The sequence below is a fragment of the Lepidochelys kempii genome, chromosome 1 (assembly GCF_965140265.1).
Source record: "Lepidochelys kempii isolate rLepKem1 chromosome 1, rLepKem1.hap2, whole genome shotgun sequence".
NCBI classification, from domain to species: domain Eukaryota; kingdom Metazoa; phylum Chordata; order Testudines; family Cheloniidae; genus Lepidochelys; species Lepidochelys kempii.
Window position 1 is genome coordinate 268,924,716 of NC_133256.1, and position 12,626 is coordinate 268,937,341.

Consider the following 12,626-nt stretch of genomic DNA (forward strand, 5'->3'; position numbering starts at 1 on the left):
GCCCCACCCCCCCCAGCAGTGTGAGGTTTGGGGAGGCTCAGCCTTCCCTAGCCTCCATTACATGCCACCCATGAACTACTGGTACCAACGGGAGAGCTGCTCCCATTGATGTAGGACTCCACCTCCCCAAAATGCAGTAGCTATGTCGATGAGAGAAGCCCTTATGTTGACGTAGTGCTGTCTACACCTGGAGTTTGGTCAGTATAACAGGGTTGCTCAGGGTATGGATTTTCTAGCGACTTATCTATACCAACATAAGTCTGTAGTGCAGACCAAGCCTAAATGTATCCCTTAGCTTTCCAGCTCTCAAAGGGTTTTTATTTTTAAATAAAATTGAAGGAATTTTTTTAAAGAAATCATGGAACCATTTTGATTATTTTTTTTTTCAGAATTATTTTGGGGGAAGGGGTTTTGACCAGAACAATTCAGCAAATTTGACTTGCTTGCTAAATGTTGCAGTCACCACACATCTGCATGTCTTTGCTGAAAGATCTTTGGTTAAAAAGTTGCACCCAGCTCTACCACTTGTCTGTCTGTACACCCACACCAGTTTTTTCAGAGTTACCACTGAAGGCTGAATATTTGTAACCCTTCCCTCCTCTCCTTGTTTTCCTCAGGTGAAATTTTTTAAGGGTGGCTTTTATTCTAATGGTGTCTGAATATTTTTTATTGCACTATTATCCAGCACACAGTGCTTTGTTGTGGGATTTATAAATTAAACTAAGGAAAACATGAAAGATGCTTGGGTTCGTGTTATGGTGCTAAAAACAGCTGGATAGTCATTGGGCTTGGGCTCGGGCTCTGAAGCCTGGAGTATGCTGGGGGGCAGCGCGGGCGGTCAGAGCCCAAGCAGCAACTTCTACACTGCTGTTTTTAATGCCATACCATGATCCTGAGTCCGTAGACCTGGGCTTTAAAACTTAGTGCAGACATACCCATAATGTCATAGTAAGTCCTTCTCTATTGTCAGGTGTCTCTGTAAGCTATTCCATACAGGTGGGGTCCATGAGGGTACAGCTTGCCAGGTCGGGGCATGGTGAAAATCCCACTGAATGGGAGTTTTGCCATTGACTTGAGTGGGGCTAGGATTTTAGCCATGGTGCATAGCTTTTAGAAACCAGTTTTTTAAAAAAGCAGTATAAACCTCCTGTTTGCAACGCTTCACTGGATTTCTCTTAAGGGCCATAGATTAAGGTGGTATCTATATCTTAGATTTGACAGCTTCTCTTTGACGGTTTTTATTTTCGAGAATGTATTTATGTACATAGGCAAGCAGTGTGAAACATCGTCATAGCACAGACCATATCTTAGTACAGAGATTATCTTGTGGACATTTTCCTTCCATTCACAGTTCTGGATCGCCTCTCCTACTGCTAGTAATCATGTAACTTCCCTGTGGTGACTACAGCAATTGGTCCCATGGAAAAGTAATATTAAGAAAGTGTTTTGTGTAGAATTAGATGATTAAGTCAATAAGAAGCTGATTTTTAAAGATATTTAGGCATTGCTGCACTCAGTGTTGCAACACCTCAGTGATGCAGGAGCCTAAATTTCATTTTCAAAAGGAGTCTAAATGCCCCTGGTCAATGGGATTTAGACTCTTACGCACTTAAATCCCCTTTGAAAATGAAATTTAGGCTCATAACTCAGGGGGTGCTGTGAGAGTGAGCTGGGCAAAGCTTCACCTGCTTTAAAAATTTGAGCCTTAGTCTTTTGGGGGAAAGTATTCATAGCAGTTTCCTCTTGCTCCTCATTTCATTCTAACCCACCACCTGCAACCTGGTCTGTGTTCTCTCAACCGGAAACAAGGAAGAGAGCCAGCATCTTGTAACCAACAAAAGATTTGTGGACCTCAGATTGGAAACATCTGGTCTACAGAAACAATTTGATAGTTCAGCTGTGTAGCCACTGGATGTCACTACTGATTCAGTTGATGAAAGCTGATTACTTGAAAGAATCTGAGTTCATAACCTTGACAGCATATTGGTCTACCTATGTTGGAAAAGTAAAGTTTTTTGGGGGGGCTGCTTCATGTAGACATTTACAAAAAATGCTTCTTTTCTACAAGTATTAAGATTTATCTTCACTACACACAAGATATTTCTTCAAAAGAGAGTAATCTTGTATTAAAGTCCACAAGTCAAAGGTGACTAAGGGAGGGGTGGTTTTCTGTTTTTTTTTTAAAGAAAGGATAAAAATTATTCCCAAGTCTCTGATAAACATTGAGAAGTAAAAAGGGTACTTTGTGTAAATTTATGAGATTAAGCTTTTTTAGGGTTAGACATAGGCTTGGAAGGATTAAATTTTTAATCCTCACCATACACAAACTGATGAAAAATATTTCCATTGATAAGTGTACAGATAGCATTTTTATTACTTTGCCTGCTTGAGAACTACTTAGTGTGATTTAAGGATATTTACTTTGTATATTTTGATATGTGCTACTGACTCTTGTTTTAAAGGTTGTAAAGCTTTGTACTCTGCAGCGGAGGGGTGTGTGTGAATTTAAGTGTCAACTCCCACTTGAGATGTTTTGAGGCTAGGCTAACCATTTTCCTTGAGGTTTTATTCTCTGCAATACATAATTGGGCACAGCTGTTAGCAAGGCAGTGGACAGATCATGGGGCTAAGTGGCACAAACTCAAAGCCCAGCTCCGCTTGTGACTCATGGTTTTCAGCAAGTCTTTAAATATCTCTGTATCAAGCTCTTCACAGCCCTTTCTAGCACTGTCCAGAATTGGTAGCTGCTCATAGTGCCCCATGCCTTGTTATGTGATATTGATGATGTACCTGCTGCAGGAGCTGCAAGTATAACTTCTGTGATGCTCCTAGCTCCTGCTAAACCAGGAGCATGAGAAAGTCTCAGAGATTCCTCCACATGGAAGCAATTTGTGATTATACTGGAGCACAGAGAGCCTGACAAATATACCTTGCAATTGTTCTTGATTGCAAGGGACAGTAAATTGCTTATTTTAAAGCAAAGTTTATCTCAGCCTCACACCAACTTGCTTTTGGTTCGCTGTTTTTTATATTACAAGTTGAGTGTCCGGACCATAATACATTAACATAATTTAAAGGAATTGCACTTTTTTTCTCCACCTATACATGTGCACATGAAGCATGTAGTTTTACTTCCATATATGCTGTGAGATCCTGTATGCAAGATGCCCTTTATATACAGGCAACGGAGAGAGCAGAGTTGATGTTCCTATGCCCTCCTCAATTCCCTGGCTAGGGTGCAATTAAAATCACATCCAGAGTGGAAAGAGCACTCTACTCCCTCTATTGGCGAAGTGGGGAAAGTGCTTGCCACAGAGAGATGCTACCTAAAATTCTTCTAGAGACACTTGGGTAGTCATTATAACTATACATGAATTTGGATTTGTGCGGTAGTGGGCTCCCAGAGAGTCAAAAGAGCTTTTACTTTGTGGCAAAAAGATCATTTCTAAGCAGCAATGCTCTGCTCATGGATCCTAATTACCTTTGGACTGGGGAGGGGAGGCAAGTAAAAGTTCTATAGCCTTTAGGAGGGTTGTGAACTAGCTGTCTGATGAATAAGAAGGCTCTGTTCTGTGAATGCAGAATCATGCTGTGTTTCTTGAAATGAAACAACCAAGCTAGTACTGCTGTGCCCCATAAGCCCATAGTTTTTTACAGCATTTCAAAATTACATTCCTTTAAATGTTGCAAAGACACTAATTTTGCAAGAATATTTAGATATGCCATGTTGGAAATCTTATAAACAGAGGGTATGTCTATTCTGCAATCATGTGGTGTGACTGCAGCTGAAGTAGACATACCCAAGCAAGTTTTCATTGACCTAGCTTAGGTCTCAGGGCAGTGAACCCCTGGCAGCGCAGGCTTCAGCAGGGACTGTACAAGCCCACCCAGAATCCTGAGTAGGGGTAGGTTAGGCTGATGTGCCACAACTTCACTGCTCCAGGAACTGAGCTAGCAAGATTAAAGCTAAACTCAGATAGTTCAACTCAAGCGGCAGTCACGTTCCGAGTGCTATGCACTCATACCCCGAGTTGTTGTGAAATTATCCAAAGGGGGGAAAAATTCTTAATTGTATTTTAATGGGTTAAAAGTGATGCTTTCCCCCTCTCCCCTGCCCATAACTTGCAGACTTCCAAAATAATTCACTTTTAGGAGGAGAAACTTGAGCCCAACATGGTATAAACAGGCGTTTAGGCTGGAATTACCATCAGTCTAATTGCCATGCTTGCACTGTAATAGCTGTATATCCAGGTTAAGACTGTCTTCATGATACAGTTGAAGATGAATGGCCTACCATTTCATTCATGCAAAGACTAACCTTGACATATAAACTAAGATATTTACAATGGGTGCAAATAAAAACTTTCCATTAGAGCTAGAAGGTCACAATCCATTAGACAGCACCACACTTTAACCTAATATGATCCATTCTAATCCCTGAGATCTACAGCTCATGTTAACTAATGCATTCTGCCAAAGCACTGGGATCATGTCCTACGTATTGAAGTAATTCTTTCCAGAAGAATTTCAATTTGTAAATAACTAAGGAATAACACTACTCCTTCTGTTAGTAGCGGCATCGGGCCATTTGCCAGCCTGTAAGCAGCGCAAGCATTTTGGTGTTTAGTGCTCCCATCTGTTTAGAAAGCCTGAGGGTGACTAGTTATCAGAAGCAGTATGTGGGCTTTCTTATTACATGTCTGAGATGACACATTTTGTCACAACACAAGCCAGTAGGGGTGGGATGATTCCCTAACCCTGACTCCTGAAACCAGTTCTAAGTACTTGGCTTTTGCCCAGTCTTGATCTAAGTGTACATATTTACACATAAAATAACTCCGCATTTTATGCCTCCCCTCAAAAACCAAGTATTCAACATTTACAAAATAATTAATCCTAAACACGTATGTACAATACACCAATTCAGTAAACACACAATTATATTACACTATTGGCTTTGAATAATTTTTTTTTAAGAGGCAGCTGGCCATTCAGGGTCTGAGGTTATTTTTTCAAAACGTTGCATTTTCCCCTCTACTAAATAGGAGTACATGAATTCCCTTCCCATGAGGATTTATAGGGAAGTGGGGGGAGGTTCGGCTGCAGGTGACCTTGCTGCCAGAAGTGGCTTCTTGGAGCCCTTTGCCCCAGTTCCAGCCCATCCTTTGAGCAGCCTTTTTATTGGGCTAGGGTGCTGCATGCAGACAGATCCCCCTGCATCCTCCTCCTCCCAATAATCTTTACAATGGTGTGTGGATGGTGCAAATGACCAATCCTTGAGAAGTCTGGCCATTTGTGCTGAGGGCAGTTAACTGCAGATAGATTGGGTACCACTGCCCTTCATGTGCGCTTGGCCAGTAGCTTTACCCTTTCCCAACCTTTGCACTCTTTTTAGTTGGATGAGGGAGGAAGGCCCAGGTGGGTCTTCTTTCTTAGAAGACTTGCAGTTCCTCACTCAGAGGGTTTGGGTGCATAACTATCTGGTCCCTAGCATCTCTAGTCCTACCAGGAGAACAGCAGTAATATTGCCATAGGTCCCATCCTGTGGAGTACTGAGGACCCTCCTCTCCCATTGAAAGTGCTCAGCATATTGCAGGATTGGACCCATACTGAGGAAGCATCTGCTTTCCACATTTAGCCTAGATATATTGTAACATTTGTGAAGGAAAAACATTTTACTTGCCTGGTGGAGTTCACACAGTCTACAGCAGGATGTTCAGGGGCTCCATCCAGAAGTCAAGGATGGTCTGTGCAGATTCCTGCAGGTTGGCAGAGTCACTTCCCCCCATTCTGGCCCCCTTCCTTATTGCTGAAAGTGGACCTTACTGTCTGGGTGAGGTATTGTGTTAGTATGAGCTTGTCACAGTCTATCCAGATCTCTTCTCTCTGAGGGTACCTGTCAATTCCAAAATGTGGTAATTAGTTTGGTAACAATTTACCACCACAATTGATCAGATGGCTGAGGAAGAGGGAAGCATCTCCCAAACACAGGTAGTTCTTACATATTCATTATCTGTACCTTAAAAAAAAAAAGAGGGAAATATTATTTTTAGTTATCATTTGTATTGTTTTTGGTCCAGGAGTAGAGCTCCTGGGCACTGAACCCCATTGTGCTTAGCGCTGTACAGATTTTCAGCCTCCTCTTAGTTATGATTAATCTTATTCTTTCCAAATTATGCAACCGCCTCACTGACAAACCTGAAGGTTCCCCTGCTTGGCTCAGGGAGGACTTGAAGCTTCTTGTCTCTCAAATACACTATAAGATGTGGAGTGCTTTCTCTCCCCTCTGTCTTGTTCAGGTCCTTGCACAGAGCAGTATGGTGGAACACACAGTGAACATACAACGTGTGGGGATCAATGCTGCAAGGTGCTGAGTGCCTTTGGCTCCTGCTGGATTTGATGCCTTGCTGATTCAAGCCCATAATACACATGGGCTCTTTTACAAATAAATATTCGTGATTCATCATGATGAATAAGTGATTCATCTTTTTTCCTCCCGATTAAACCAATAACATGGACATTTTTAACATTAGGGTTGCACTTGTCATCCAGGAACTTCTCACAATTGCTTTTGCCTTATTTGGCTTAGTTTTTTAACCCAGTTTCAATACTGTTATGCAAATAGTTCATATGTTCAAATAGTCTTTTAGCTGCTGTCAGACTAGTTAACAAGAGTAAGGGAAAAGAATGAACCTGGATCTGCTTTATCAAATATGTAGGACTTCTGATTTTTTATTTTAACCAATGCACACCAATAACACCCCTGACACAAATAAAACAAAAATTAAAAATTGCTGTTTATCCAATAAACAGAAAACCAGAAATGGTTACTTTTATCTAAGAGCTTCCCTACACAGAGCACTAATGCAGACTACAAGGTGTAATTGCTAAAGTGCACTAATGTTGTGCATTAGTTCGTCTGCGTAGGCCCTGCTGATGCACACTAATGGTTCCCTAGTGCACTTTAATGTAGTGCAGTTTCAAACAGTATTACATTAAAGTGCACTAAGGAACATTACCCAGATTATTCATTACGGTATACATTCTTGTAATAATGTATTTTAATGTAGACACTAGTCATTAGTTATATACAAAGAGAAAGCCCCAACCCTCCCCCCAGTTTTGGGACATCTTGATAAACATTAAATTGCTAAAAATGCCCCCCTCCTCTGCCAATGAAAATAACCTCCACAAGACAGAAGCCCTACAAGTATTCCACCTAAGAAGAAAGGGGAGGGGTGGAGAAAGGACTAAGAGGGCAGTAAAATCTACATATAGGGCCTGATCCTTGGCTGGTGTAAATCAGTTGCTCCACTGACTGCAATGGGGTTATGCTAATTTCCACCATCTGAAGATCCGGCTCATGGAGTAGATAATGGCTAATACTGAAACAGCTCTATTGGCTTAGGGCCAGATTGTGTCCAACCTGTACACAGATGCATGGAGCGGCCTCTTCTTCTTCCTCCTCCCATTCATCTGTGCAGGGGCCCTGGCCCTTTCTGTTGTCCCAACAGATGTGAGACGCTTAAAAGCAGCCAGGGAGAGGTGGGGTGAAAACAAGGTTTCAGCTCCTCAGTGGGCAGCACATTCTGCACCTGGGCCGTGGGTATAGTTGCTGCACCCGCCTGCACTACCTGAGAGACACCCACAAAGGACTCAGTCAGAATTTCTTCCGAGGACAGCAGCTGCCATATGGCCTGCTCCATGCCCTCGCAGCACACTTAGGGCGCAAAAGGCACAATCAAGCGCCCAGCTAGCGTTTACAGTATGTGCTTTGGCTTTTTCCCAAGGCTTGAAATAGACAGTGGAAAAGCAATAAGGTTGGCATGCTCTATAATTTAGATAACTAGGCTATAACACAGGCAATGTCTATTCCTGAAGAGCAAACAGCACCATCATGATGAAATAGTATTTCTAGCAATGGAAAGGAGAAATGAGGTTGCAATAATGCTCAATCATCTTTTTTTTCCCCCTTTTCAAATCAAGTGCCACAATTTTCCCTCTGCACCCCATTTTAGCTAATGTAAAAACTATGCCTGGCTAGCCATGAAAGCACTTACGGAGAAACATGTCTTTGCAACAATATTGATTGTTGATGCTACCACTGTGCATTTTGTAGATAAGGCAGAATTACTGAGGCACAACTTAATGAAGTGATATAGTGGAAGGTTTTTCCTTTAGCAGCTGAGAAAACAATCTGTATTGACTGGAAACATTTGTTTTATTACTACAGCTGTATTGATCACTGCTTTCGCTTCCTGGGATTAAGTTAACATTTCTCAGTATTTACAACTTCGCAATGTTTCCTCTTCTCCCTCTGTGAGCAATAGGCACACGAACCATGAATCCAAGGTGTATATTAAAGACCCCATATTCTTTGCAGCAAGGTGCTTGCATCTGGTGGCACTCTGACGGAAAATTCTATACCATCTTCAAGTACAAAAATTCAGGTTTATTTAAATATGCAAATGAATTCAATCACTATAGTAGCCCCACTCTTACCTGAATATTCAATTCACTGTATGTGTCCACACAGATTCTATTTCCAATGTGCCATTCATTGGTCATTATGTTTCAATTCCAAAGTCAATAACCCACTAAGGTGCATGGAGCAGATCATGCCTCTCAACTATTGTCTCATGCTGTCTACAAACTCAGGCATCAGCTTACACTCAGTTCTCACTTTCAAGGTTCTCTAAAACAGTGAGGGTTAGTCACATAATTTTCTTTTTAAATGAAAGCAGAGCTGTTGTGCATAATACTGTGGCAAAGTGTGACTTTCACAGCTATGGAACTAGAGACTACACTGGTTCCTGTGTATAGGAGCATTGGTGTGTATTGCTATGGGCCTGGCAAAGTGTGTGTGCCACAAGGAGTATTTAAAGGATGCATCAGCAGGACTATAATAAAGTCCTAGTTTAAAACACAAGCATAACAGTCCTCTAGGCCATCGTTTCTCAAATGCGGCCACCATGGCCGCATGCAGCCACCAGGACTTTTCATGTGGCCACAGCTTCCTGGGTGTTGATGGGGGGAAGGGAGCAAAGCAGTGGCCCCTCCCAGGCCTGCCAGTAGGGGTTGGGAGGAGCAGGCAGGTGGTGGTGCTTGGGCTTCAGACCTGGGATGGTGGATGGCAGGCTCCAGCCATGTGGTGGCGGGCTACATCCCCTGGCCATGGGCTTTGAGCCCTGTTCCCAGGCTCCCCCCTCCCCCCGGCCATGTGCCCTGACCTCCAGCTGCAGGGTTTTGGACTCCACCCATGGGCCCACGCAATCCAGCCACGGCCCCCAGCCATGTGGCAGTGACTGCTGGCCCCAAGCTCACCACCCCCACACATGGCCCCTGGTCCCCACTACATCCTCCAGCCCCAGACTCACAGGGCTGTGCAGCTGCAGGACTCCAGTCCCCGGACTCTCCCCCCTGCCGCCCCCATCACCCCTGGCCCCGAGCTCCCTGCCCAACCTCCCTGCCCACCTTCCCATCCAGGGCTTAATTTGTCCCCCAGCTTGCCAGGGCTGAGTAAGTCTGTTGTGCAAAATGATATTTGTATGTTTGTTAATATCACTTTTCACTACCTCCCTGCCAGCTAGGAAGTCTTCTGCTGTGAAAAGTGATATTAACAAAATACAAATATCACTTTTCACACAGACTTACTAGCTAGCAAGTCTTAAAAAAATAAGCAACCAAAAAAACCCCAAAAGAAACAACAACAAAAAGGGAAAAGAACATGCAAAACACATTATTTGTTTCTCTCTGTTTAGGTCCAGTAAAGAACAGAGAAAACTGTACATTATTTTTATTATTGAGTCTGTGAAAAAACCTCCATAAATTACAATGACATGTATAGATGAATATTTATTTGTTTTTCCTAAACTTAATTGAGTATTTTAGGAAAAATTGTCAGAGCAGCCACCAGCAATAGTTGGTGGCCGCACTCTAAGACCACCAAAAATTTCTTGTGAGAACTCCTGCTCTAGGCTGACAGAGCTTTGTATATTCAAGGTGCCAGGATGCCCAATTTTCTCTATAAGATGTTTAACTGCTTTTATGTTTTAGACTGAAGGAATTCACCATACAGAGGCAATGCTAATTATACCCGTTTTAGAATAGGTCTTTAACTTCAGATTGATAGTGTCCCTCAAATAACTTGTCGTTTAATGCAGTTTTAAAACTGCATTAAACAATTTCCGGTTCTGCTCTGACACCTCATCACTTTATGGTTCTGCAATCATATTTCCTATCTTTTTAAAAGTTGTTTCTCTCTCCCCTGTTGCTGTGTAAAAGTTCTACACAAACAGGTTGTAAGGCTAACTAGCTGACTACACAGGGAAACTGACAATATACATAGTTCCATCAAATGTACAAAATACACACGAACACCAATCTTTCAATTCTAGTCATTTTAGGTCTTACTTGTAACTATAATAGGTAAACAATGTTCAGAGAGAAGTGTGACTTTAAATGAAACCATGAGGAAAATGCCAATTTAACTTCCCTTCCCTCCCCCACTGTAGTACACATGCAATCTGTCATACACCTAGCCACACTGCTCTTTAGCAAAAATCACATGCACAAGGAAATCATTTGCGTAAAAAAAACCCAACCCCCAAGATTAGGAAACTCATGGTTTGAGTTACAATTTCCAGTCTCTCCAGCAATGCAGAACTGGCAGTTGCAATTAGTCAGTGTGGGGAAATGTAGAGCAAGATTCACACCCCCCAACTTCCCAAACTGATTTGTCAGGAGCCTACATTTCAAAAATTTCACTTACACTTAGGAAAGGTGTACAAACATACTCAAGCAGTCAACGGTATCTTGGTTCTAATCCATTGCCTTGCCTCTGAGAATCTGGATTGCTTGCTGTTTACCATTACTCTATGCTTATGGCCACAGTTAAAGTCCCATCCTCCCCACACAGGAATAACTAATATTGTGAATAAACTTGCAAAGTTTCCAAGCAAGGTGGGGCTTAAATCAGAGGTGCCAAATCCACCACAGATCTTTCAAGATCTACTTGTATCTTAGGGCAGTGGCCCTCAACCTTTCCAGACTACTGTACCTCGTTCAGGAGTCTGATTTGTCTTGCGTAGCTCCAAGTTTCACCTCACTTAAAAACTACATGCTTATAAAATCAGACCTAAAAACACAAAAAAGTGTCACAGCACACTATTAATGAAAAATTGCTGACTTTCTCATTTTTACCATATAATTATAAAATAAATTGTTTGGAATATAGATATTGTTCTTACATTTCAGTGTATGGTATATAGAGCAGTATAAACAAGTCACTGTCCATATGAAATTATAATTTGTACTGCCTTTGCTAGCGCTTTTTATGTAGCCTGTTGTAAAACTAGACAAATATCTAGATAAGTTGATGTACCCCTGGTTGAGAACCACTGTCTTAGGGGACCGATGGGAGGCAACAGGCATTTGTGGGGTAGCCTCTTGCCTCTGCATTGTGCTCAGCATACTGCAGCATGTCTCCTACTGAAAACCTAAAACTTTCCACAAATAAAACAGCCCAATTGTACTCCCACGTCTTCAAGTGTCAGTATACCCAATTATTCCTCCTCAAACCCCTCTTAACCCTTCCTTTATCACTTCTATACATGCTTCCTATATGGTACAGGATGGATTTGTGTAACTTTTACTTTAAAAAGATCAGAAGTGGAGAAATCAGGGTTCAACTTGGGAAGTGTTAGCAGGTCTCACAGCTGTGTGTGCAAGCACTAGGAGCCAATCTAGTCATATGAGTCACGTGGTGTAGTTTTTAGTAATCTTTGTTGAAGTCACTGGAGTTGCTCTAGATTTACACTGTGGTAAACAACAGTTTGGCTCAAAGCTTCAGTTTCTATTAGATACTGACACCATATCTATTTGTACGTGCTGGTACAAGATTAATCCAGTTTGTGATACATCTATGTGAAAGTTGCTACACAAAGACCTTGTTCATTATAGATATATTGTATAATCCCCATGGTAGATTTTCAGTAACACTTCTGGCAGTGTTGTGCTGAAAATCTATATGCCTGCCTCATTCCACACCTGAGGGCTGATGATAATACACAGATTTGTCTGTAATGTCTCTTTGCTCACTTAGCCATAGCTAGCCCAAATAGCTACTGTGATTCAACATGTGTGGGTGGGAAAGTTATGTACCAGCCCTGAATTTAAACACAATTTGTCTCATTGTCCCCTGCAGAGGAAGGATTAGTGTTTGTGTGTATGCATTCCCCTCCCTCCCCACTACCATGGCTCACCAGGTCTACTGGCATAAAAATAGGGCTTTTACTTAACTCTGAGTTCAGTCGCTCTTGATGCTCGCTTTTCAACTGAGGCCGATAATCTTCCATTTGTAACCATCTCCACAGCAAGTAAGTGATGTTATGTTGTCACATGTGGAGGTTTATTGCTAGGGCTGTACAAAGCTTAGTGGTTTTCCCCTGGATTCCAATCTGTGTGGGTTTGCTCACAAAGAATTTCACCTTGAGTCTTACGTTCCAGTGAACCCCTGAATTCAAGACTATGCACTTCTGGGCAAGGATCATCTACTACTGTGCTTGTACAATGGTTAGCATAATGGGTCCCCATTCTTGGCTGGTCCTCAGGCACTGCTGGATTAA

General features: G+C 42.1%; 1 long non-coding RNA gene across 1 annotated transcript in view; it reads right to left on the minus strand.

Annotated features, from left to right (window-relative positions):
* Positions 1-12,626, minus strand: part of LOC140905027 (uncharacterized) — a 100,038-nt gene that overhangs the window by 14,780 nt on the left and 72,632 nt on the right. Inside the window, exon 3 of the long non-coding RNA XR_012156714.1 lies at positions 5,684-5,896. This is a non-coding gene — a long non-coding RNA (uncharacterized lncRNA). The remainder of the gene's footprint in view (positions 1-5,683; positions 5,897-12,626) is intronic.